Genomic DNA, 22,381 nt, shown 5'->3' with positions numbered 1-22,381 from the left:
TGCAGGAGTTCATAATACAATGGAAAACATTTGGGTTTGTTGAATTTTTTTTCTTAGTGTTACTAATTTTTTAATCTAGTTAGCGGTAAGAACATGGCACATTTCAGAAAGCCACACAACCACACAGTGTGTGTAAAATGTTCTTGTGCAAAGTAAACCTTCTTGTGATTGATACTTTTTGGCTTTTAATATTATTTTGCATGTGGCTTTTTTAAAAAATAAAAAGCAACAGAAAGACATCTCCATTTCTTCCTCTCATTGTGATTCAGGTTTTCTCTTCTTTTGCATGTTGCTGGCATATTCATTGCAGTATCTCTGCTTCATTGAAATGTTTCAACAGTTTACTGCCTCATCTTTCCATTTATTTGAAAATAAAATTTGTGATCTAAAACTGCAGCATTCTTTCATTGGCTAAATGCATTTAGTTCTTCTTTCCTGAAACGCTATTCTTTGCTTTCAGCATCAGATTCATTGCAGGTATCTGCTTCTGCCAGTGACAGTTGAAGATTTCTGATAGTTTTGCATTTGTTTTGTGTTAATTTATTTATTTATTCTCAGCTAGCTTGTGGTATTAAACCTGTTTTTTTTTTTCTTTTTTTTCTTCCCCGGCAGCTTCAATTTGCAAAGGCTGAGCAGGTCAATCTATTGTCCTTGCTGGCGGCCTGAGATGCTGTTGGCCTCCTTCACAATAGGCAGCCTTTAGGGGTCAGAGCCTGCGTGTGGCTGATAACAGTGCTATTCTTGGCTGGAAAACACCATGATTAGTGAGCTTCAGTCCGCCTCAGCGTGGGACTGGAGCTCAGTGACAAATCCTAGAGGTGCCACATTCAGGGATCTCATCTGTCCCTGGCTTTTTCTTTAAGAATGGGAGCTGAAAACTCAGAAATCAAAATACTGCTGCTTTTCTTTTTGTTTGTTTGTGGGTTAGGTTTTTTGTTTGTTTCCTTGCTGTTTTGGTTGAAACTTAATAATAAATAAGAGCGTGACGGAGCATTGAGGGGGCAGACATCATATTTGCTGCCTCATCCCCATGCAGTGTGTGTACAGTCTACAAGTCTCTGACAGACAAAAGTAATGCTTCTTGACTTCTCTCCTCACAATCCTACCTTCCTTCCCTTCCCTCTGGGATAGAGCAAGCCCTGGTCAGGGCACAGGCTGGGGAATAGCCTGTCTGGGGAGCAGCCCTGTGCGAAGGGCACTGGGGCTGCAGTAGGGAGCAAGCAGGATGGGAGGCCTCAGTATGTCCTGGCAGCAGCAGGGCCTGGGAGCAGGCTGTTCATAAGTGTCTGGCAGAAGGATGAGGAACAAAAGTAATGAAAGCTTCAGACTGGACATGAAGGGAAAACTCTTTCCTTCTGAGGGCAACTGGGTAGGCTGCCCAGAGAGGTTGCGCCATCTCTTGAGTGTTTTCAATACCTGACTGGAGCAAGTCTGAGTTGACCTTGCTTTTGAGCATGAAGTTGGACTAGAGACTTCGTGAGGTCCCTATCTAGCTGAATTATCTTGTGCTACTCTCATCTTTCTACTTTGAATACCTTTTGAAGAAATCACCTTGAGCCTAACTAGTGACAAAAGATATGGAAAGAGGTATAAGTCAAAATGTAGGGTAGGACTTAGTATTTCTATAGGTTTAAAATTAAAGTAGACTTTAAAGTTCTCAAGTTAGCTACATGTAGGTGGAAACCATGAAAAACCTTAAAAATGAAATTTATTATGCATGGATCCTGGTTGAATGGCTTACATGTGTAAAATCAGACTTAAATGGTTAAAATCAGACACTTTATTCAGGCTTAGAAAAGGGTTGCAATCATGAACTGAACAGCAGAGATGGAACTATCTTCCATCTGCCAATTATTAATGCAAGATCTGGTTAGGAATGTAAAATTTTAATTACAGTAGTCCTAGGTTTATTAAATGCACTGCTCTAGGCAAGACTGCGTACAGTATCAGAGGAGCATAGTACAATCTTTCAGTAATTCAAATAGGAAGAAATGAATGAGTATAGAGAACAGTGATGGAAAGATGGAAATAAATTACAGCAACATACAGCACTCTACTCCTCAGTTACTGGTGTTACTACAAAAAAAGAAATCAAAGAACAGGGAGTAATATAGTAACTTCAAATAGTGCTGTTGTGAAATCAGGGAGGTATGGGTGAGAAAGAAGGAAATGTGGTGAAAACAAAACAGAAGTTGGTGGATTAAAAGTCTTACGTGGGAAAATGAAGTAAATAAGAATGACTTATACTGGTAGGGAAAAGATCAAAAGGAAAAAGCTATATCAAAGAAAAAATCACCATATTTTAGAAACCTGTAAATACAGAAGTATATCCTACAGATTAAAAATTAATCACATTGAATGCACAAGGGAAAATGTAGACTACACTGTAGGTAGCTCAGTTAATAAAAGGAAGAGGTAAAAATGTAATGTTTTTAGATGTTGAAACCAATGAGACACTTTTAGAAGCATCTTCACATGTTATGTGGAGTACATGCATGAAGCATATCCAACATTTCGGTGTGAGGTTATACAAAACTGAAGACAATATCTCTCTTTAATGATATTGGCACATCCCTATTCTCTTCTTCACTTCTAGCAAAGTTAGGTAATAAAATGTCTTTGCAGGAATGCATTCCCAAGTCCTTGCTTTGCTATAATCTATGGCATTACCAATACACCAGAGAATCAAAACTGTGCTTCACTGGTCAAATAAACATGAAAAAGCAAAGTTCGCATTTCCTGCATTGTTATTACAAGTTGCACAGTACTTTTAAGGTTTTCTTTTTTTTTATATACTATATAAAGCTTCCCACTATAAGTTAGACAAAAAATGCAGGATTACTGCACACTGCTCAAGATGAGGAGAGGTAGATGGGATAATGCTTATAAAATGGTAGAAGTGCTGAGAACTTTTTTACAGTGAGAAGAGCTACAAAGGTAGGGTTAAAATGTTTGCTTCAGAGAACTCCATTTTTATTATCTTTGATACCCTTATTAAGCATGTTATTTTGGGGGATTTAAGTAAGAGTTTAACAGCTTGTATTCTCACATGAGTAACATATTCATCCATAGACATTTTTCTTTTTAAGAGATGCCTTTTTATTTCAGAAATACTGATAAGATACGTTTTATCATGATCTGAAGTTGGTGAAGAAATGAGTAAATTAGTTTAGTTACTTCTTTGTACATCATGTGCGCACGATCATTATTCTTGATAAGTAAATACAGAATATTAAAAAAAACTTAAACTTACAAATAAGTTTTTCAGGTAACAAGAACTCTGGCATGAGATATGAACTATGCATAGGAAAGACGCAGAAGCAACAGACTTTCATACAAGTACGAAGGAATTGTAAAACCAGAGACTGACTGTTTTTTAGAGAATTATACAACTTTTTAATTAAAGAAATCTCAATAGAATTTTTTTTGAGAAGTCATTGGAATGACATGATTTAAACACTAAGATGTATTCCAACATTTTTCCAGTAATTAGAGATAACTAAAATAGAGACTCCTTTCTATCAGATGAATAACTCCAGTGACATTGTGGCCTTTTAAATAAAAAGTGGCCTTTTTATTTAATACATACTTCTGTTCTTATTCTGTTTTACTTCTGTTTTCAGCAGTGTCTAAAACAAAACTCGTACTTAAATGACCTTCAACAAAGCTTGTGATAGCATTAAATTAGTAGATCCCTACTGTTAGTGACTAGGTTATTTCCTGTCTTGACTAGCAAATCCTTCAGAAGTTTAACTGAAATTTTGTACTCCTGATGTGCTGTAATGCAGTGTCAACTTCCTGGTCAGATTTGATCTGTTTTCTTTGTACTGCCTGCCAAGATTCAGCAATGAATGCTGAATCTAATGTTATGCATGTTTTTACCGTATGCCTACTCACCATGTTTTTCTGTGTGTTTCCAAAACAAAATATCCACTGAAGACATGAAAGTAAAGATGCATAACAGAAGTATAAATCCTATCAAATGACTTCTCCAGAACTTTCATGGAAAAATTTTCCTTGGAAGCTACTACAAGTTTCTTGTCTAAACCAGTTAACCTGTGAGGGATTATTGACTAGGGGAAGAAGGGAAGTGTATAATATTAATGTTCATCTACAGACTAATTTAATTAAACAGAAATAGAAATACTGACTTAAGGGACCAGCAGTTAAACAATATTCACATCCCTGTGAAATAAAGTCTAAGAGGGAAACAGCAGTAGCAAGGGAAATCTGTTCCAGTTAGAACAGAGTTTTCTGATCAGCTATGATGAGGAATCTTGCTGTACTAAAAAGTATTTATGGGGGGGGGGGAAAAAAAGGTGAGGGGGGAAATGAATTATGAGGTGACTCTTACACCAGAGAGGGGGGGGGAAAAAAAGCAATCAAATGTTCCCCTTACTGTGTCTAAATAGAAACAGCACAAAATCTGCTCAAAGAAAACTGCTGAATAATTATAAATAGAATTTTTGGTTTTGATAAATAACCACCACTCGATAAACATCTCTAGTAGTGGTTGAACATGGCTTTGTTCTTGGTGCATTTCTTTTTACACTGAACTAATTCTGTTTCTTTCATTGAAGCTATCCCCGTTTTAACCAGCTTTAATGAGAAGACAAGCCTAAAAATACCAGCAGATATCTCTTTAGTCATACCTTGCCCTTTCTACCTATCTTGAAACACATACTCTATACCACTGTAGCAGAAGGGATGTGTAACTTACAAGGACGATGTTCTCCAGTGAAGTTTTAACACCAGGAGGAATGATTTGTGTAGGTGAATAGATGCCTTAAGCATAGTGGTATTTTCATAAATACATAACTCTGTCTTGCTTAGCTGTACATTTGATATCTCTATGTCTCTAGAAATATGGCACCTTATTCTTCCCAATGCTCCTACTTGTTCCTAAGCATAGACCATTATTTTTCAGGTGGATGCTTTGGGCAGAAAATAGTGGTTTTTTTTTTCTTATGCAGAAAATTTCTTTTTATATGGTCCTTCAAATGTTCAAAGCAGGGTGAAAAAATAAGCTATTTGTGAAAGGAAAGCACTCAGTTAGGTTTATGAAACAATTACATCCAACCTAGTCTTTGCAGAATGTATCTCCACTTTATTGTTCCTGCCCTCAATAAATATTTAGGTTTAAGTTCCACTTCAAATTTATTCTGAGTCAGATTCCACCTCATACAATATATTCTGAATAGTAAAATACTTTACAAAAAGATTATTTGCTACACGGTGAAAAGCTGCTCAACCAAAGCAGATTATAAAGCAAGAACAGAGAAGCTCCAGATGACTTTAGCTAATCAAATGCCATCATGTCTGCTAAACAAATCCTTGTGTGTTACAGTGAAGTTCAGGCCTTCAGTTGACAAGTCAGGGAGTTCAGACTGTAGATGTATATTTAGGTTTCTCAGTTTTCTGTCCCACTGCAGGGTTGTCTCAACTGTTTTGTACCATTGTACCAGTCTGTAGCAGGCTACAGTGGAACTACCCTGCAGTCTGATTAAGTGTACAAGAGTTGAACACTGAGGCAAGAACTGGTCTTGACTTCTGAAGTAAGACATCACTGTTCCTCACAGTCCATTTTTTCTCCACTTCTATGTAGTCACTGTCTAACAGCAGATCTGGAATAGGAATTTTCCATTCATCCTTCTTCCCACTTGACTCATTCTGTGTCCCCTCTACAGGAGATTACCCACCACTTCCTGTTGTGTGATTGCTAAGATCTGAACAGCAAAATGACCAGTTGAAATGTATAGAGCCAGGCTTCCGAATTAGGGCAGAAGATCACTCCAATGACTTTGCAGGTGAACATGGCCAGCTTTGTTGTGTGATCAGCTTTGTATTATGAGGCTCTCATTACAAGAAGTCTAATTTTTAAGCACTAATAAACACTTGTTTGGGTTCTACTTTGCTTTGGAATGTGATAGTCAGTAGAATCCATCATGTATGTGATAAGGAGACCAAAAACCCTTCTCATAAGTAGGACCTCCTAAACTGGTTCCATCAACAGGACTGTAACGTGCAAATTGAGTTTAATGCATTCAAGGGGAGTCAGTGACAACATTTAGAGCTTCCCAGCTAACTTCTGCTTCTCTCTTATTGCTGGGTGAATTTGTGGTTTTCTTAACAATCTCTGCAAATTCCTTCTCTTTGCAAAGATGTTTTATAATATTCACCTTTGTTATTATTTTTTCCTCTATTCATGAAATTTTTATAAAGCAATTATGGGGGAAAAAAGACTTTTGACTAAGGCTGTTCATGGAGCAATACTTGTAAGAAGGATAATAGTTAAGAGTGGGATATTTTTTGATTAATCCATCGGATTCTGATGTCTCAAACCATATTTGTAAGTCAAAACAAAGTCTATTAGCTGTTACAAGCAGCAGAAAAAAAACAGCTGTCTTTATTTAAACATATAATAGTAAGACGTTTGAGACCATGCTAATCGGTCTCAGAAATGTGGCTGAAGGGAAGTCATCAAGAAAGCATCCCTGACACGTCTCTTTATTTTTACATCTTAAGTATCTAAGTAATTCTCAATTTTTATTTCACACAACATATTTTTGGGAAATCAAATTTGCCCTTCTATGAAATATTAAAGCTAAACACTTGTTATGTGTCAGTTATTCCCTTACAGTTGAGTCAGAGAGCAAATCTGCATAAAAGCCACTAGAAACAAGCACAAAACTGCAGGCATTATTCTTTTGTCTAAGGTGTTGGATTGGCTGTCATCTTGAGAAATGTAGTTGTCCTTTAATCCAAACACCATTTTATGTACATAGTAAAAATGATTTCTAACCAGTAGTCACATCTAGCCATTGGCTCATAAATTCTTACCAGCCCCATCTTGTTGTCCCTGATGAAGGACGTTCCATTACTTGAAGCCAAGAGCAGTTCCAGCTAGCAATCATGTGGTGAGTTTTGAAACAAACAACAGTGGGCATCAGAATTAACAGAAAATAACTGCCTGGGACAGTTAAACCAAAGCAAAATTAGATGAGTCTTGTCCTCTTCTCTGAAGTCTTCTGAAAAAGAAAATTAAAAAAATTGTGTGTGCTTGTGTACATAAATATGTGCGTGAAAATGCAGTGCTTCTGGAGTTTTACAAATTATTATCACTGAGAGAGAAAGATAAAAGTCTTCTGGCAATGTTGTTCATCTTTCAACCGTTACTGAATGGAGAGTGAAGTCAAGTTGTAGTAAATAATAATAATCGTACTGTAGACTGATTACTAGACAACTACTCGATAAACCTGGTTTATTGCAACTGAGAAACTACTTTCCTGAAGCAGTTATGACCACCTCTAAATCAGCTTTCTTAGTAATGTGTCAATTCAGATTCCATAAAGCCTGCATTGTTTTGACTGAGAACGCAGTGGGTTTTTTTTTAGGGATGCGGTTAAAATATGGCCAGATAGGATTGAATCTCCCTAGAAGTTCATTAACTGTGGAGAATCCTATAAGACAAAGTTGAACCTAGGAATGTTGTCTTTGTCTTAAGTGTTATTGCATTCAAACAGCATATATGCTTTCTTTAACTTTTTCGTGTGTGTGTGTGGGGGAGGGGAGGGGGGGGGTATATTTTTCTACCCTTCAAAGCTTTTTACTTTACTCAGAAATAATGAAAGGTAGGAGTACTTGCTATATGGGAGTTGTGTTTCTAAGCAGGAATTGGTTTTGTCTGTCAATGGTAAGGATCTATCATATCCAGCAATGTGATAAAACAAGACATCTTGGTTTCTCCTCTCTCATGAGCTATGTTGATAGAGAAGTTATTTTATCTCCTATAACAAAGATGCCTATCTTGGAAAATAAGTGCACTCTCTTTTGGAAAGACTTTGCACAGGCTTTGCTCTGTCCGTTGATTATGGGGTGCCATCCTGATTATCTCTGATGACATGATTGGACAGGATGAATCTCATTCAAGATTTGTGTGTTTTTTGAAGTGGTTCTCTTGTGTAATTGCATACATGAAGAAAGAAGTTGGAAGACTTTTAGTCTATTTTTGAACAACTTGACTGGTGTTTTTGAAGTCTGTGGTATGGTCTTAGAATGCCCTTGACAGGGCCACCTTTCCTAAGAAATGTGATAATTTGGACTGGTCTTTTCCCTGAGGTGTTCAATACGCCCAGCTCCTATAGTTATCTTTCTGCTGTCCCCTGGAGTGCTGTCAAAGAACTTCCCATCAGCCTGTGCATGCCCTAACACACTGTGATACTGCTCAGGCCAGTTATATAGCCTGCCTCCTCTTTCATTTTGGATATAAAAATTAACAGTCCTTTTGTTTGGATACTTTCTGCAACAGGTCAATAGCAGGGAATGAGGAAGGAGAAATATCTCTCTGTTCTTTAGATAAAAGATATCAACTCAGTAGCAAGCAACTCTTGAAGAGAACAGACCAACGTTGGTCCCCTGCTCACAGAGTAGGCTATTCATGGAAAAAAAATATAGTTTAACTGACAGCTCTGATGGTCATGGGTAGCAACCTTCAGAGGAAAAATGACTGGGAGCAGAACTGTGAGTGTGTATGTATGGGGGGAGGGAATTCAGTGCTGTGGAAGAAAATGCAGGAACATGGAGGAAAAGGGGTGATGGAGGATGAGCTTAAAAGTAAGGGAAGATTTTGGGGGAAAAAATGGGAGAAAAAAAAAAGAGTAAGATCAAAAGAAAGGTCAGAACAGGCATCTGAGGAAAGTAACAGGATTTTAAGGAGGAGTTGATGGATATCCATCCTTAAATTAGGCTTAAAGTATGCGAAGAGTAAAAAAGCCCTTGAAAATGTCACTAAAATAGGTTGTAAGGATAGGGTAAGGAGAAATGAATGAAATTAAAAGATGACTTATTAATTTGATAGAGTGGTTAGTAACATTTTACAGTAACTTGAAATCTTTATTCAAGTTGTGTGTTCTTCAGATTTTGACTCTGACAAAATGCTAGTAAACTTTCCCTAGACCAGCGTGTTAGCGTGTGTGCCTCTGATTCTTTTTAGTACCAGGATTTCAGAGTAGTCAAAGCTAGCGTTCAAGCTTTTGACAATCTTGTAGAGATCCCAGATGTCAATCATTAAGCAGCTTGAAATTCTCTTTTGAAACTCTTCTACTTGACGTGATATCCAGTAGGGAGCCAATTTAGAGAGTAGAGGACAGGTGCATTATGTCCAGGCGGTAGCTTCCTCCAGACTGGTAGTTTTATACCTCGATTTGATTGTGTTGTTTTAAGCCAGTCAGGAGATAATGATGACTTTTATAAATCTGAAACTTTATTTTTTTCTTGTGTGGGCAGATGTGATACTAGAAAATGGGTCAGGAGTCATGGAAAAAAATCCCAGAAATTATTTAAGAACTGTAAACTGAGATTAGGAGATAATTACAGCTGCTAGATGAGAGCTGGTGTTTTCATTGAAATAGTGGTATAACCAGACAATCATAATTGTTCTTTCTACTTGTTAAAAAGATGGGCTGTGTTCCTGATGTCATGGTTTTAGGGTTTTGTGTTGTTTTTGTTATTCTTTTGGGGGTGTTATTTTCTGACTTTAAGACATTGAAAGAAATCACTCATCTATTTATTTACTTATTTTTAAACATCAGTTTAATTGATTTACTGCATTGATTTCCAGAATCTTTGCAGTAGGGTTATAAAGAATACAGTATAAGCATACTAATTATTGCATTAGTATCCTAGTTACTTACTGTTCTGAAGGAATATCTCCAAAACTGTCATTGTTAGTTAAAATTTTTAACCAATTTTTCTTCGGTTTGTCTCATTCTTCACAGTTTCATGAGACTTTAATTTTTCTGTTCTGTTGGCTTTCCATACATAAATGGTGTTTTTTATCTGCTTAGTTCTGCAACATCAGCCATTTTATGACCTTGAATATCTGTGTGTCTTTGTGTAGCAGTAAACAGAACAGGATCCTGCTGGCATACTTAGTAATTACAAAGATTATAAGATTAAGACAATATTTAGTTATTATAAGATTTAACTGTAATAGGTTAACCCTTTCAAAGTTCCCCATTAGTGCTGTCTTTGTGGACCAGCTTTCTGCTCCAGGAGAGGCAGAGTCCAGAGGAAATGTAAGGCAAGAGGAAAACCCATAGCAATGAGTCAGCATGGCTCATCCTGTCTCTTGACTGCAGGTCTTGACTTGGAAGGGAAACAAGAAGGATGGAAAGCTCAAAACCATATTTCTCACAGGGAACTCTGACTGTAGAGCTCAAATGAACCCTGAACAAAGCTTTACTTTGACAAGTCTGAATAATTCAGTTGGCTTAGGTTTTTTCTTCTGATGGAAAATATGATCTTAGGGTCAAAATCTTTCATTTAGAAGTGTTCCAATGCATGAAAGGTTTTTATTTTTATTTATTTATTTTCCTGCCAGAAAGCCTCTATTTTTCAGTCTTTTGCTTATGACTGAGGAATAAATGTTTATCTGAATTTTTGAGGATTTTAGCAGCTCTGGAATAACTCTCACAGAATAAATTATTATTATTATTATTATTATTATTTTCAAATAAGTAACTGTGGCTAATATCTGTATTGAGTAGTGGAGAAATTTTAGAAGCCATAAGTTATCAGTTATTCCTGAAGTTCATGAGCAGACAAGATCCTACTGTAGACAACCTAGAAAACATGGAAATTCCTTAATTTTTGTAGAAAATCAAAATTTTCAATTTGAGTCAAATAAGCTTTTTTGCAGGATCCACATTTCCTGGTATTTACTGGTATTTTTAATTTTCCTTGCGGATTGAGAGACAAGGTCTTCCAACCCCTCAGCCTTAAGGGATTGGAAGCCAGCCTCAGCATCATGGCTCACACGTGTGGGTTTTTTTTTTTCTGTCTATATTTTGTTTCCTGCATGTTACAATGATTTTGTTGACAGAAGTGTGGTACGCACATATGGGAACTATAACATTAAGTCACGTGATTGATGTAGAACATGCCATAGCATAAGGACAAGAGTGAAGCTGCTAAAATTGTTTGAGTTTATGTCAGCTGTATGTATGAGTTAGCTGTGTTTTATTAAACAGACATCTGAATTTTTGATATATATTTTTTTAAGCTTAATCATATAGACTGTTAATCGCATAGACAGTCTTTCTCATATTTCTATATGGAAAAGAAATGCAAGAAAATGATGAAATAACTGTATTAGGAAAGAGATGAAACAGTCATTCATTTTGACAAAATCTTCCTCGTCTAACTGAAAGCAATTAGTTAAAGGTGTACAGTTGAAGTAGAAATTAGCACTAAAGAAATCCTGCATAAAATTAATTTGTAGCACTGTTTCTTTCTGTAATCATGTATAATGGGCTCTAAAAATGAAATGAATTATTAGAAGAAATTTCCTACAGAGCATTATAAGTCTTTTTTTTTTGTTTTGTGTCCTAGAGAAACATAATTTCTTATGTATTTTTCAAAACGTTTCTAAGCATATAAGTTTCAATTTCTGTATGTATTGCAGAATAGCATCTGATTTAAAAGTAAGGAAATAAAAATTCAGGATTGCAGTCACCTTAAAACTTATTGTGATTCCACTGAACTGTCCCATTTGGGAAACTTAGTCTTGCCCAGGAAGTATGGACAGAATTTACTTTTTTTAAAAAGACAAAAATGCTAACTTGCCTTAAAAATGTGATATCTTAGAACAGGTGTGTGTGTGTGTGTGTGTGTGTGTGTTTGTATATATAATATATTCTATATATGTATATATATAATTTTATATATTGTATATGTAATATATAAAACAGCACAGAATACTGGAACTAAACAGCCTTGTTGGAATCAGAGGTTATAAAGCTGCAGATATTCTACCCAGAGGATAGTACTGCCTTTTAGATTTTCACATTGACTTCTTATATTTTAAAATTCAGTCTGAGAAGCTAGCTGGGCATATAAGTTGGATAAGCTGACAGGGAAGTGTGCTTAAACAAAGTGCTAAATTAGGGCTCTAGTTCTGGAAACATCCTCATTTCAGAACACAGAAAAATTATACTTATATATCTGAAACTGGAACACTGTAACATTTCCTTTTTATGACCTTTTCAAACTAGATATAAAATATTTTTTTTATTTAAATTTAACCTTGTGGAGACACTTCTGCTTAAAAAAATAAGGTTTTTTTTTCTATATTTTGAAACAATTTCTGTTATTTGCCTTAATTAAAAAGGCTTTTACCTAAAATAAAAGTAGAACTGTTATCAATAGCTGGTTATAAAAGTCCTTGAGAATGATGGATAAGAGCTTTCTGTTTGGAGTATTTTTTTATTTAATTGGTTAGTTTGTTTTGTTAATCTTTTTTTCATCTACCAGTTGCTGAATTTTAAATCAAGGAATATTAAACATAGTTCTTAACTTGAAAAATTAGATGTAGCCTTCCTCACTGTCTGTCCCATATGATATTTGACATTTTTTTTAAGTTAGAAGTAACAAATCAACATATGAAAGAAAATGTATCGAACACAAACGTGTAATTTGGACTTAGCTTGATAAGACTTGGAAACCATTTAGAGTAGTCTGTATTCCAAGCAAAACATTATTTACTTTTTTATTAATATAGAAGTGCATCTTTAAGTAGTAGATTATTTAGATGAAACATCTTATTTATCTTTAAATATTTTACTGGTTATTTTTAAAGCAAATTCATTTAATTGCCTGTGTAAGACATCCCAGGAAGCACGTCACCTAAAGCTTTGTCAGAGTTTTTGATGTATCTTACAGATTTCCTCATTTCCTTTTTTTTCTAATGATATATCATTTTCTTCCAAATAATGTTTTGTTTCAAACAACTTTGGAAGAGTCTGTGAAGGTCTTGATTGCTGGAGTGCATTTCCTTCTCTCTCCTTCTCAATTTTACAGAGTTTCATTCTGTAAAAACTTTTCCATAGAGTATTCAAGATTGGATGGGGTGAAGGTAAGCAGAATCGGGGTAATAAAAACTGTTTGGTCAGCTGGTAGCTGAATCTGAAGTAGGAGAAGGGAGAGCTTACAAAGACAAAAGGTAATCATAAATTGTTATTATATTTTATCATTAATATTGATTTTATTTTATTATTAATATATTAATATAAAAGATATAATAAAAAAATTAAAAGAGGAGCTTAAAGTTATGAGGAAAGAGCTCCAAAATGAGGTTGCTGTTGGTAGGAGTGCAAATTTTTCTCCTCTGCAGATACAGTTTTACTTGGAGGATATGTCAAGTGATGTTTTAATGAAGAGTACTATAGTTAGCAAGTAGGCAAACTGCTGACTTTGACTAGTGGTTATTAGTTTTTCATCTCATGTGAATTGTTATTTAATTGCATAATGTTACTTCCTATCCAGTGATTGAAACAAATAATGGCTAGTAAATAGAATAAATTAAAAAGAATGCAAGCGTAGCTGAATAGGCTTGACATTTGAAAAAGCTTTGTAGCTGCTTGGTATATTGCAGGCATTAATCAGGAGCAAATCTACGCAATACTATTCATGCTCGAGAATCCGTTCTTGGGTGGCCTATTTGCTGACCATTTCTCCCCTTTCTCCCAACTATAACCAAATCTCTGTTCCTCACAAATGAAATTATTTGCTTTGCTGTATTTGAAGCACATTATGCACAATGCCTCCCATCCTCCTCTACTTGGCCCATTTCTTCAGTTCTGGGAGTCAGTAGAGCACTGGGGGTCAGCAGTTGGTCTTCTTGCCCAGTGTGAACTTCAGGAGTAAATGTCAGCAAACTCTTAAGCCAGCGGTGGATTTCTCATCAAAGTTTAAGACCTTGGTAATGCTCTTACTAATGTTGCAGCAACGATCAACATGCGGTATGTATTTCCATTTTAGAGGATAAACACAGGGACTTGACTGAAATAAAACAACTCTACAAGAAGGGCTGTGATCTTAGCAGACTTTAAATTTCTTTAATATAAACTGTCCATAAGAAGCTTTGTCCTCTTAATCCTTGCTGGTTTTTAGACAATTTGTTGTCTTACAATTAAGTACAGATGGTTTGGAGCAGTAATGCTGATAAACAAAGATGCTTAGGATTGCTTCAATTTCCGGGTTGGATTTTAACAGTAATCCATGTCTGAAACATAAGAAATCTGTTTTTGTCTGAACTTTAATGGTCGTTTACAGATAGCTGACATATTTTTCTGATTAAAGTATGTATGCAAAATAATGCCATAATTATATTTGGTGTAGAAGGAAATCTGTAAGAAGTCTGTATAATAGCTGCTCAATCTGTTCTACATGTGGTGCAACTTGATGCTTTATGTAGTCATGCAAGAAGGATCTTCTGCCATCGGGGAGTTTTAATTTTACAGATGCAATGCCACTGTGAAGAAATTGAAACACATGGAAAAGTTACACGTACATAATTTTCTGATATGGAGAAAATAGCTAAAGACACCCAGATTCACATGCTAACAGGTTTTTTGGAAATTGTCTTTCTCTCCTTAAAAACATAGGCCTGGGCAAATGTGTAAGTCTTTAATATTTTAATGGATTCAGAAATCTTTTGGGACACCTGATTGATTTCAAGGTTTCAAATAATACCTTTGTTAGTCTGTAAGATAGACATATTAAGTTGTAAAAAGATAATGTCTGATCATTTTAAAACGTGACTAATCACCTGTGTGATTTCTGACCAATGAGACTATATTATACAGCAACTATACACCGTCAGTCATTGTTTCTGTGTTGACCCTGAAGCTCTCTGCAGCTTTGGCAAGATGAGATCTTTAGTGTCAGCAGACAGCACATCAGCACTGCTGTATTGTAAGTAACATACATTTGATGTCTTACTGTGTCCAATGCAACTTGCTTCAGATTGTATTTTGCATGGGCCTGTTAGGTATCTATCATGTGAAGAGGGATAAAATACCTGAAGTGGGGGAAACTGGTGTTGAATTAGTTCTTGTACTCAAAGCATTATTTTGGTGAAACACACAATTGCATTCTGGTTGAGATGATAAAGGTCAATGGATAAAATTAATGTAGGTTTCTGAGCTATAGAAAATAGTGTTATTTCACATTCATTGAAGATCCATCTCTTTAATGTTTAGATATAAAAATTTAAGATACAGTTATGTGAGTGGACCTCTTCTAATTAACTTGTAACATTAGAATACAAGGAATTCTGTTGATGCTGTTTTAAAATCGGTAATTTAATAGTGTGTGGGATCCAACGAGTATTTTGGGATGAGAGGAGAAGGGAGTTGCTTAGGGCGGGAGTAAGTAGAGTCCACAGATGTCGATCCAACCAAGCCCATTTTAAACAAGGTATGCTGGAGGACCCCTGTTCCTTGGCCTCTCCTGGGAGTGTTCCACACTGGCAGGTGCTTCAAGTTCAGAATATACGGAAGTTTTCACTGCTGCTCTGCAGCAGCAGTCATCCATTCTGGCAGCCTCTGTGCTTCACTGTCCTTCCAGGTTGGCTGGCTCAAGGTCTCTTGCTGGCTTCCACGCTGTTAGGGGCATTCTTGCTAGCAGCAGTGTCCATGCCCTTATCTACAGGGACAAGTACACGCAAAGTGAGGAAGCTCACCTTTCTCTTCATCATCATTGCAGCAGTCCTCTCGCTTTTCTTCCTGGAAGCACATTATGAACACCTATTTACTCCTACTCCTTACTATTCTTCCAGCCTTCCACACTCACCTTGCTCCCTTGTAGTGCCACCACTGCAAGTTTTTGTTTTTCCAATACAGTACTTAAATTCTGCATGTTATGGAGGACAGAAAAAATGGCTGGTTTCCTTACCTGGCTGTTGCTATCAGTATTTGCTGTCCTGTTCAAGAAAGAGTACTGGCAGCAGAATAACCATCATGACATCATTCTCCAATTTGTTTAAGCCAATGAAATATCATAGAATCATAGAATCACTAAGGTTCGAAAAGACCCGCAGGATCATCCAGTCCAACCATTCACCCATCACCAATGGTTCTTGCTAAACCATGTCCCACAACACAACATCCAAATATCTTCTCTTGTGAATGGCTAGAGTCTGTATTTGGACTCTATTTGGACTCTCTCCTGTACATTTCTAGCTGTTGTTATTATTATTTTTTTCAGAATGGTGATTCAGAATTAGGATGACTTATCACTATGTTGTTCCACTGTAATTACTGTGAACGATTCCCTTTCGGTACCTAGAAGGAGGCTATAAGAAGGAAGGGGGCAGGCTCTTTACCAGGGTCTGTTGTGACAGGGAAATGGGAAATTGTTTCAAATTGAAGGAGGGAATATTTAGACTGGACAGAGGGAAGAAGTTTTTTTTTTTTTTTTACAATAGAGGTGGTGAGGCACTGGAACAGGTTGCCCAGAAAGGTGATGGATGCTTCATCCCTGGAAACACTCAAGGTTGAGTGGGATGTGGGGCTCTGAGCAACCTGATGTAGCTGTAGGTGTCCCTGTTCATTGAAGAGGAGGTCGACTAGATGACCTTTAAGGATCCCTTCCAGCTCAAACAATTATATGATTCTATGATTTTGTTTGAGGGAAACAAAAAGTAATGCAGTTGCCTGGTTTCATTTTGCAACAGTGGCTAAACTATCCCTGCAACATGCACAGCAGTTGATAGGCAAAGGTATGTGTGCTTAGTTTTCCTTGAAGTTAACATTTTAAAAAGAATGGTCATATCTGTAAAACACTCAGATGCTCTGATGAGGAGCGCAATTAAAAATAAGCTTAAAAATTCAGAAGATGCCTTTTACATGGGTTTACACCTTCAGAGAGCCTGTAGCAGTTTTAACAACATTCCTGGGTTTTGATTCTTAGTAGCTTTCCTTATAAATACAAATAATAGAAAATCAAAAAAGAGAGGAAAATTAGCATTATAGCAAAACATTGCCAGAGGCATACTGCTATAATAACCACATATCCATAATTCATAGGGAGCCTGCAAGAAGCTTCTTTCTTCTGAAAAAGGTGAATCTGTTGTGAACTCCATTTATTTGGAAGCTTGCCTGTTTTTCCAACCTGATGCACATACTGAACAGTAGTTTTCCCTCTGTATTAAATGGGAGATGTTTTGTTTCGTCTTAGAGTATTGCAATTAGAGATTTTTGTATTCTAACACATCAGAAGAAAATTCTTCCTTACCACTGTGATTAAAAAAAAAAAGCTTGTTCTGTTTATATAATGATGCAGTGAAATTTTTCGTTTTAAGTTCAGAGTCATTCTTCTTCGAGGCACTCAGAGGTTAGAGCCAGGCACAAATCCTAGAGGGGAATTCACAGTATCTTCTGCAGTGTTTGCTGAACAGTCCAGTAGAAACCACAACTGGTGGCTGGCCCTTATGAAGTAACAAAATGTTGCAATTAATATTCACTTAGGATGTGCTAAATTATATTATTTTCCTGTTAGCAGAGAAGTAAGGTGAAGCAGATCTCATGATGTGTTCCTTTCCAGCTTAGCCATAGCTGCACAGACTGAAGTACAGTGGAAAGAGAGCATGCCTCATGTCATCTTCACAGTGCTTGCAACAGCTCCTTGTTGTTTTACAGCCCTGTATTCCATCCATGTTCATTTGCTGAGTGACTGGCACTTGCAAGGCTAGCTGTTGGGTTCTGGGTTACTGTTCATTCATCTCTTGTGGTTTCTTAGAGGGTATATAGATAGATAGATAGATATTTTAGTATAGCATTCCAAGAATTTGGAAAGCCGATAATTTTCTTATCTGTTGCTGCTTTACTGTACTGCTGTGCCACAAAATGAATAACTGGTTGTGCCAATTTCTTGTTAGTTATTTATTTCTTCAAAAGAAAAACCAGTTCAAATTCCTGCTTGTGTAGACACTGCTGCATCTGTTAGCCTCCATCTCTTAGCCATAGCTTAATTCGTTACAGAACTGTGGATCTCTAGCCTGGCTATTTCTTGATTCTTGAGTATTTATTCATAGAATCATGAATCGTTTGAGTTGGAAGGGTCCCCTAAAAACTATCTACCCCAATTCCTCTGCAATGAACAGGGACACCTACAGCTAGACCAAGTTGCTCAGTCCCCTCCAGCCTGACCTTGGATGTCTGCATGGATGGGGCATCTACTGCCTCTCTGGGCGACCTGTGCCAGTGCCTCACCAACTTTGTTGGAGGGAAAGAAAAAAGGGAGGGGGGGGGTAGGGTGGGGGAAGGAGATGGACAGACAGGAAAGGGAATTAATTGTTTTATAATACTTTTTCTATTACACATGAAAGTGGTGGAAAGAAATATGGTAACATGCTTCAGAGGCGTATTGCAGCCAATACCAGCTGGTTATAGTATTGTAGCTGTGTTAAGACACTTGCAGATGGTTTAAGTGTGTACAATAGACTCTTGTTTCAGTGATTTATGTCTGCATATAGGTAATGATGTCAGATAATTGAGCACAAGAAAGAGCGAAGGAAAAAAGTTTTTCTTTTACATCTCCTTTGCAGTTCATAACAGAGATGAGATCTGTAACCGAGATCTCAGTGTGGCTTGCTGCCAGTGAGATGCAAATTAGAGCTTGGCTTCTTCAGGCTTCAAAGTCAGGCAGAAAACAAGACACTGCATCTTTAAGAAGTGCTTATTTGGCATTTACTTATTTAGTTAAAGATCATTGCCAAGCAGAACTCCCGTGGGAGGAGTGGATGGCTCATTGGGCCTCATGGGGAGGGCGGTAATTAAACTCTGAAGGCAAGCAATGATGTTAAGCTAAAAGCTCATCTTTAAATAGTAATACACTTGCAATGTAAAGTGGAAGGCCCTCGGGTGCCTGTTGACATAGCGTTAGGAGCTGGCACTTTTTTATATAAAAGCTAAATTGAAGAAACTGTTATGAGCTCATCTGCATAAAGCAATATGATTCTGCCTGAGGGTGTGGGCAACAGGGAGTGATTAGCAAAACGTCTTTTTCCCTGCTACTCTGTTGCTCTGCTAACATACCACTTGTCACCGAGAAATTTGAGATACCATATGCCAACCAGCGTCTACAGAGACCTCCTTGCTGATTTCACATTGAAGAATTCCTCTTCAACACATGAGGTGCTGTCAAAAGGCATTTCTGAGACTGCACGAAACATGCTGGAAAGAAAAATCTTGCATTGGCTTCCCATTCCTTCCTCTTGTGTTGCATCAAACCCTTCCTTGTTTTGACTTTAGACCTGTAGAAAAACAGAGGTAGAGAGGAAGAAGTGGACATTCTTTGCTGACCTTCATCTCCTCCTCATTGAGTGTGGGTTGGACTTGTGGATGCAAACTAACCTTCAGCAGGAAAATGCTCCAGTTCCTATAGCGAAGCCCAAGCCAGCTTGATTTCCATGGAGATCTGGATGGGGGCATTCGCCTTGCTTAGCAGCAATTTGAATCCCTCATAGCTATGTCTCGTGGGGCAGGGAGGGGGCAACCAATAGAATGATATTCATAAGGAAAAGAAAGTGAACATCAAGAAATAATGATTTCCTGTCATACCAGTTGCAGAACTCAATTACTTAAAATAAACAAAGTAAAGAATACTGTAAACCTTAGTTCAAGTGGCAATTTTTTTGTTTGTTTCAAGGAATGGCTTTTTCTGTCTTAACAGAATAACCCTGATTTTCTTTCTTAACACTTCATAGCATTTTGATTTTCATATGTGATGCTGAGTGGAAGATGTAATTAGTATGTATAATATGTGCATGCAAGTACACACTGAACTCTTTAGGAACATATTTTAATGTGACATTTCAATATCCTAGATAAGTATTCTACCTACATTGCAGAACTGAAAAAAATCCAAAATCCAAATGTCTTCATATTTAGGTTGTTTTGTTTTTCTTTGAAACTGGATGTATTGATGTGGTAAAATGCAAGGCTGTCTGAAGTCTTCTCTTCACTGAAGATATATGCTGGCAGTTATTCTAAAATTTGGCTTGTGAAGCCATGGAGGTATTTATAGAGGATTGTTGCTGATATTCTGAAATGTACCCTATGAAGTGACTTCAGTACTGTCTGCTATTTTACATACTTTGGTATAGACCTAAGCTATCTAAAAGTTAGCCTGCTAGATGACTCAGCCTAGACACCAAATTATCCTTGATGAATTCTAGCAAGGTTGCGCCAGTTGATGTGCTTTAAGAGCAATCACTGTGCTTGTCTGCTCTGGGAACGCTAAAGTTGGTCACTTCTAGTATTGGAAAGAGAGTTGCATTGAAGCACTACATACACTGAGGGTCATTCCTTAAAAAGCATCCCTTGGACCTTTTGAAGACCCCATTTCAGTTTATAAGCAAAAGTGCATGCTTCTTTGCATTAATATCCACACACTTGAAATTCCAAAGAAAGCATGTTCAGTAGCGTAACAGTGATGTCTAGAGACATTCATGATTAACTCTCTGATTCTCATATGAGACTGACAGTGAGCAAACCCATTTCCATCTGTTCGAAGTTAGGTGGGCTAACTAAAATGTTCACTTAGGTGGAGGTCCTGCTGATAATGACAGCATGTCTACATCTCAGATCCACTGTGTGGATCAGGTTCTTCACGACCATTCCAATAATAAATCCCAATACTGCCAAGATAGTGAAAGCTTTCATCTTTGGGAAGGCTGGTTCAAGTATTTAGCAACAATTTGTAGAACTTAGGAGCATTAAGTCAGTCTAAAAGGAAGATGAAGGAGGATCCCCTCATAAATAGGACTGAAGCATAATGACAGGTTAGATTTGGAAAGCTGGTGTAGCTATCATGCCAGTGCTGTTTCCAGTGTATGCATGGAGGGTTTCAGTGCCTCAGGCTGCCTGTATGCTGAGTGTGAGAGGGAAAGCTTGTTTATTCTTCCTCCCCTGTCACGCCACTTATGACAAGAAGAGACATGAAAGGCTCAAGGGGCTAATGACCCACATTTTGAGTTAGCAGTAATTATGAAATATAGGAATTCTCTTGTCTTATTATACTCCTAGAAAGGCAATGATTCCACAACTGCTCCCGAATTAACTTTGTGTGAAAGAGAATTTAATCAGATGAAGTGTCTTTTTGAGAGAAACCAAACTGTGGAAAGGACTGAAAGTGAAATGCAGATGAAAATGCAAGTGAAAAGGTGTTTTTTTTTATTTTTATTTTTTAATTATTTTTCCCCAAAGCTGTGCCAGGTGCATTGGAGGCAGCAGGGAAAGGAAGAAAAGCACACACAAGCTCTTCAAAAAAAAAAAAAATTAAGATTGAGTTGGTTTCAGCAATGGGTTGAACAGGCCTCATAACCTGTTTTAGACTCCAAATTATGAGAAACACTCACATCTCTTGACCTATAATGTTTTCATTAACACATCTGTTTCTGACAGTCTAAACTGGAACAATCAAACAAACAAAACTACATCTATTGCAACTATCAGTGAATGTGATTGCTGTAACCATAACATTCCCCACTTTACAATATCCGTAACATGCACATGACTGTAAAAAGGATGAAGAGAAAAGCCACGTGGTGGTGTAGATTTATTCTCATTAAAACGTTCTCTAATTATAATTTAATCTTTTCTCCAGAGGTCTGGGATATGGGTTGAATAGTCCCAAAGTGAGAACCAAAAATGCTCTCAAGAATGACAAGGAGACCGGTGCTTCATTATGGGCTTTGGAACTGTTAATATCATGTTTGGGGGAACTCTGGGAACAGGCACTTTCCATGTGTGGCTTTTTTTTTTTTTTTTTGTATGCTTTTAGACATGATTTTAGAGCAGATTGAGAAGGGTATATGCTCACAGCACGTGTAAGTTTAGGACTTCATATTAAAAGAATAATACTCTTTAATGTATCATGAGACAAAGCTTAAAAAAAAAATCCTGTTAGTGTCAGTGATGGTACTTACTTCTCTTGTCCTCCCTCTCTCTGTTCTTCTTTTGCTCTAGCAGCTTCGACCATTGATGCTAATTAGTACTGAAAAGGACATTTTTGGCAAGGCTTTTAAATACAGCTTTTATCTTCTCTAGCAACAAAGTTTCATTTAATGGTGTTTGACATCTGAGAGAGACTCCAAGGTCTTTTTTTTTTTTCTGTTGATATATTTTTTTCCTAAAGGATCTGCTTGTTCTTCTAATTTATTAGGAAATCAGATGTACTTCTCTTTTCAACATACTTCTGTGCCTTGCTCAGAACACACTGTTTACATGAGTGCATGAGATTAAAAAAAAACACAAAACAACAAATATAAATTATATCAGTGTGATTTTGAGTGTTAAACATCAGATTTCCTTTTATGAAGCTTAGTCTAAATATTATTGTGAGCTGCTACTTTATTACATTTTTTTTAAATCTATAAATGATATATTTTCTTCTTTTAAGGATTTTAAGGCAACTCCTCTCAGCATCCTCTAGTTATTGGCCAGTATACTTGGTATGTAGTTGCAAAGTGTATCAGGAGAAATAGCTAATACCAGTGTTACTGTGGTGCTTTTGATATACTTGCTATGAATCACTG

The 22,381-nt window shown here is 36.8% G+C and overlaps 1 protein-coding gene and 1 long non-coding RNA gene across 3 annotated transcripts in view; one reads left to right on the top strand and one right to left on the bottom strand.

The window, feature by feature from the left end:
- The window catches only part of DSCAM (DS cell adhesion molecule), a 463,922-nt gene that overhangs the window by 176,402 nt on the left and 265,139 nt on the right, over positions 1-22,381 (top strand). The gene's annotated exons all lie outside the window — the stretch shown is intronic.
- Positions 18,513-22,381, bottom strand: part of LOC121107534 — a 94,308-nt gene continuing 90,439 nt past the window's right edge. Inside the window, exon 3 of the long non-coding RNA XR_005841779.2 lies at positions 18,513-19,096. This is a non-coding gene — a long non-coding RNA (uncharacterized LOC121107534). The remainder of the gene's footprint in view (positions 19,097-22,381) is intronic.

This window comes from Gallus gallus, chromosome 1 (assembly GCF_016699485.2).
Source record: "Gallus gallus isolate bGalGal1 chromosome 1, bGalGal1.mat.broiler.GRCg7b, whole genome shotgun sequence".
In the NCBI taxonomy this organism is placed as follows: domain Eukaryota; kingdom Metazoa; phylum Chordata; class Aves; order Galliformes; family Phasianidae; genus Gallus; species Gallus gallus.
This window is presented reverse-complemented; position numbering and strand designations above follow the sequence as displayed.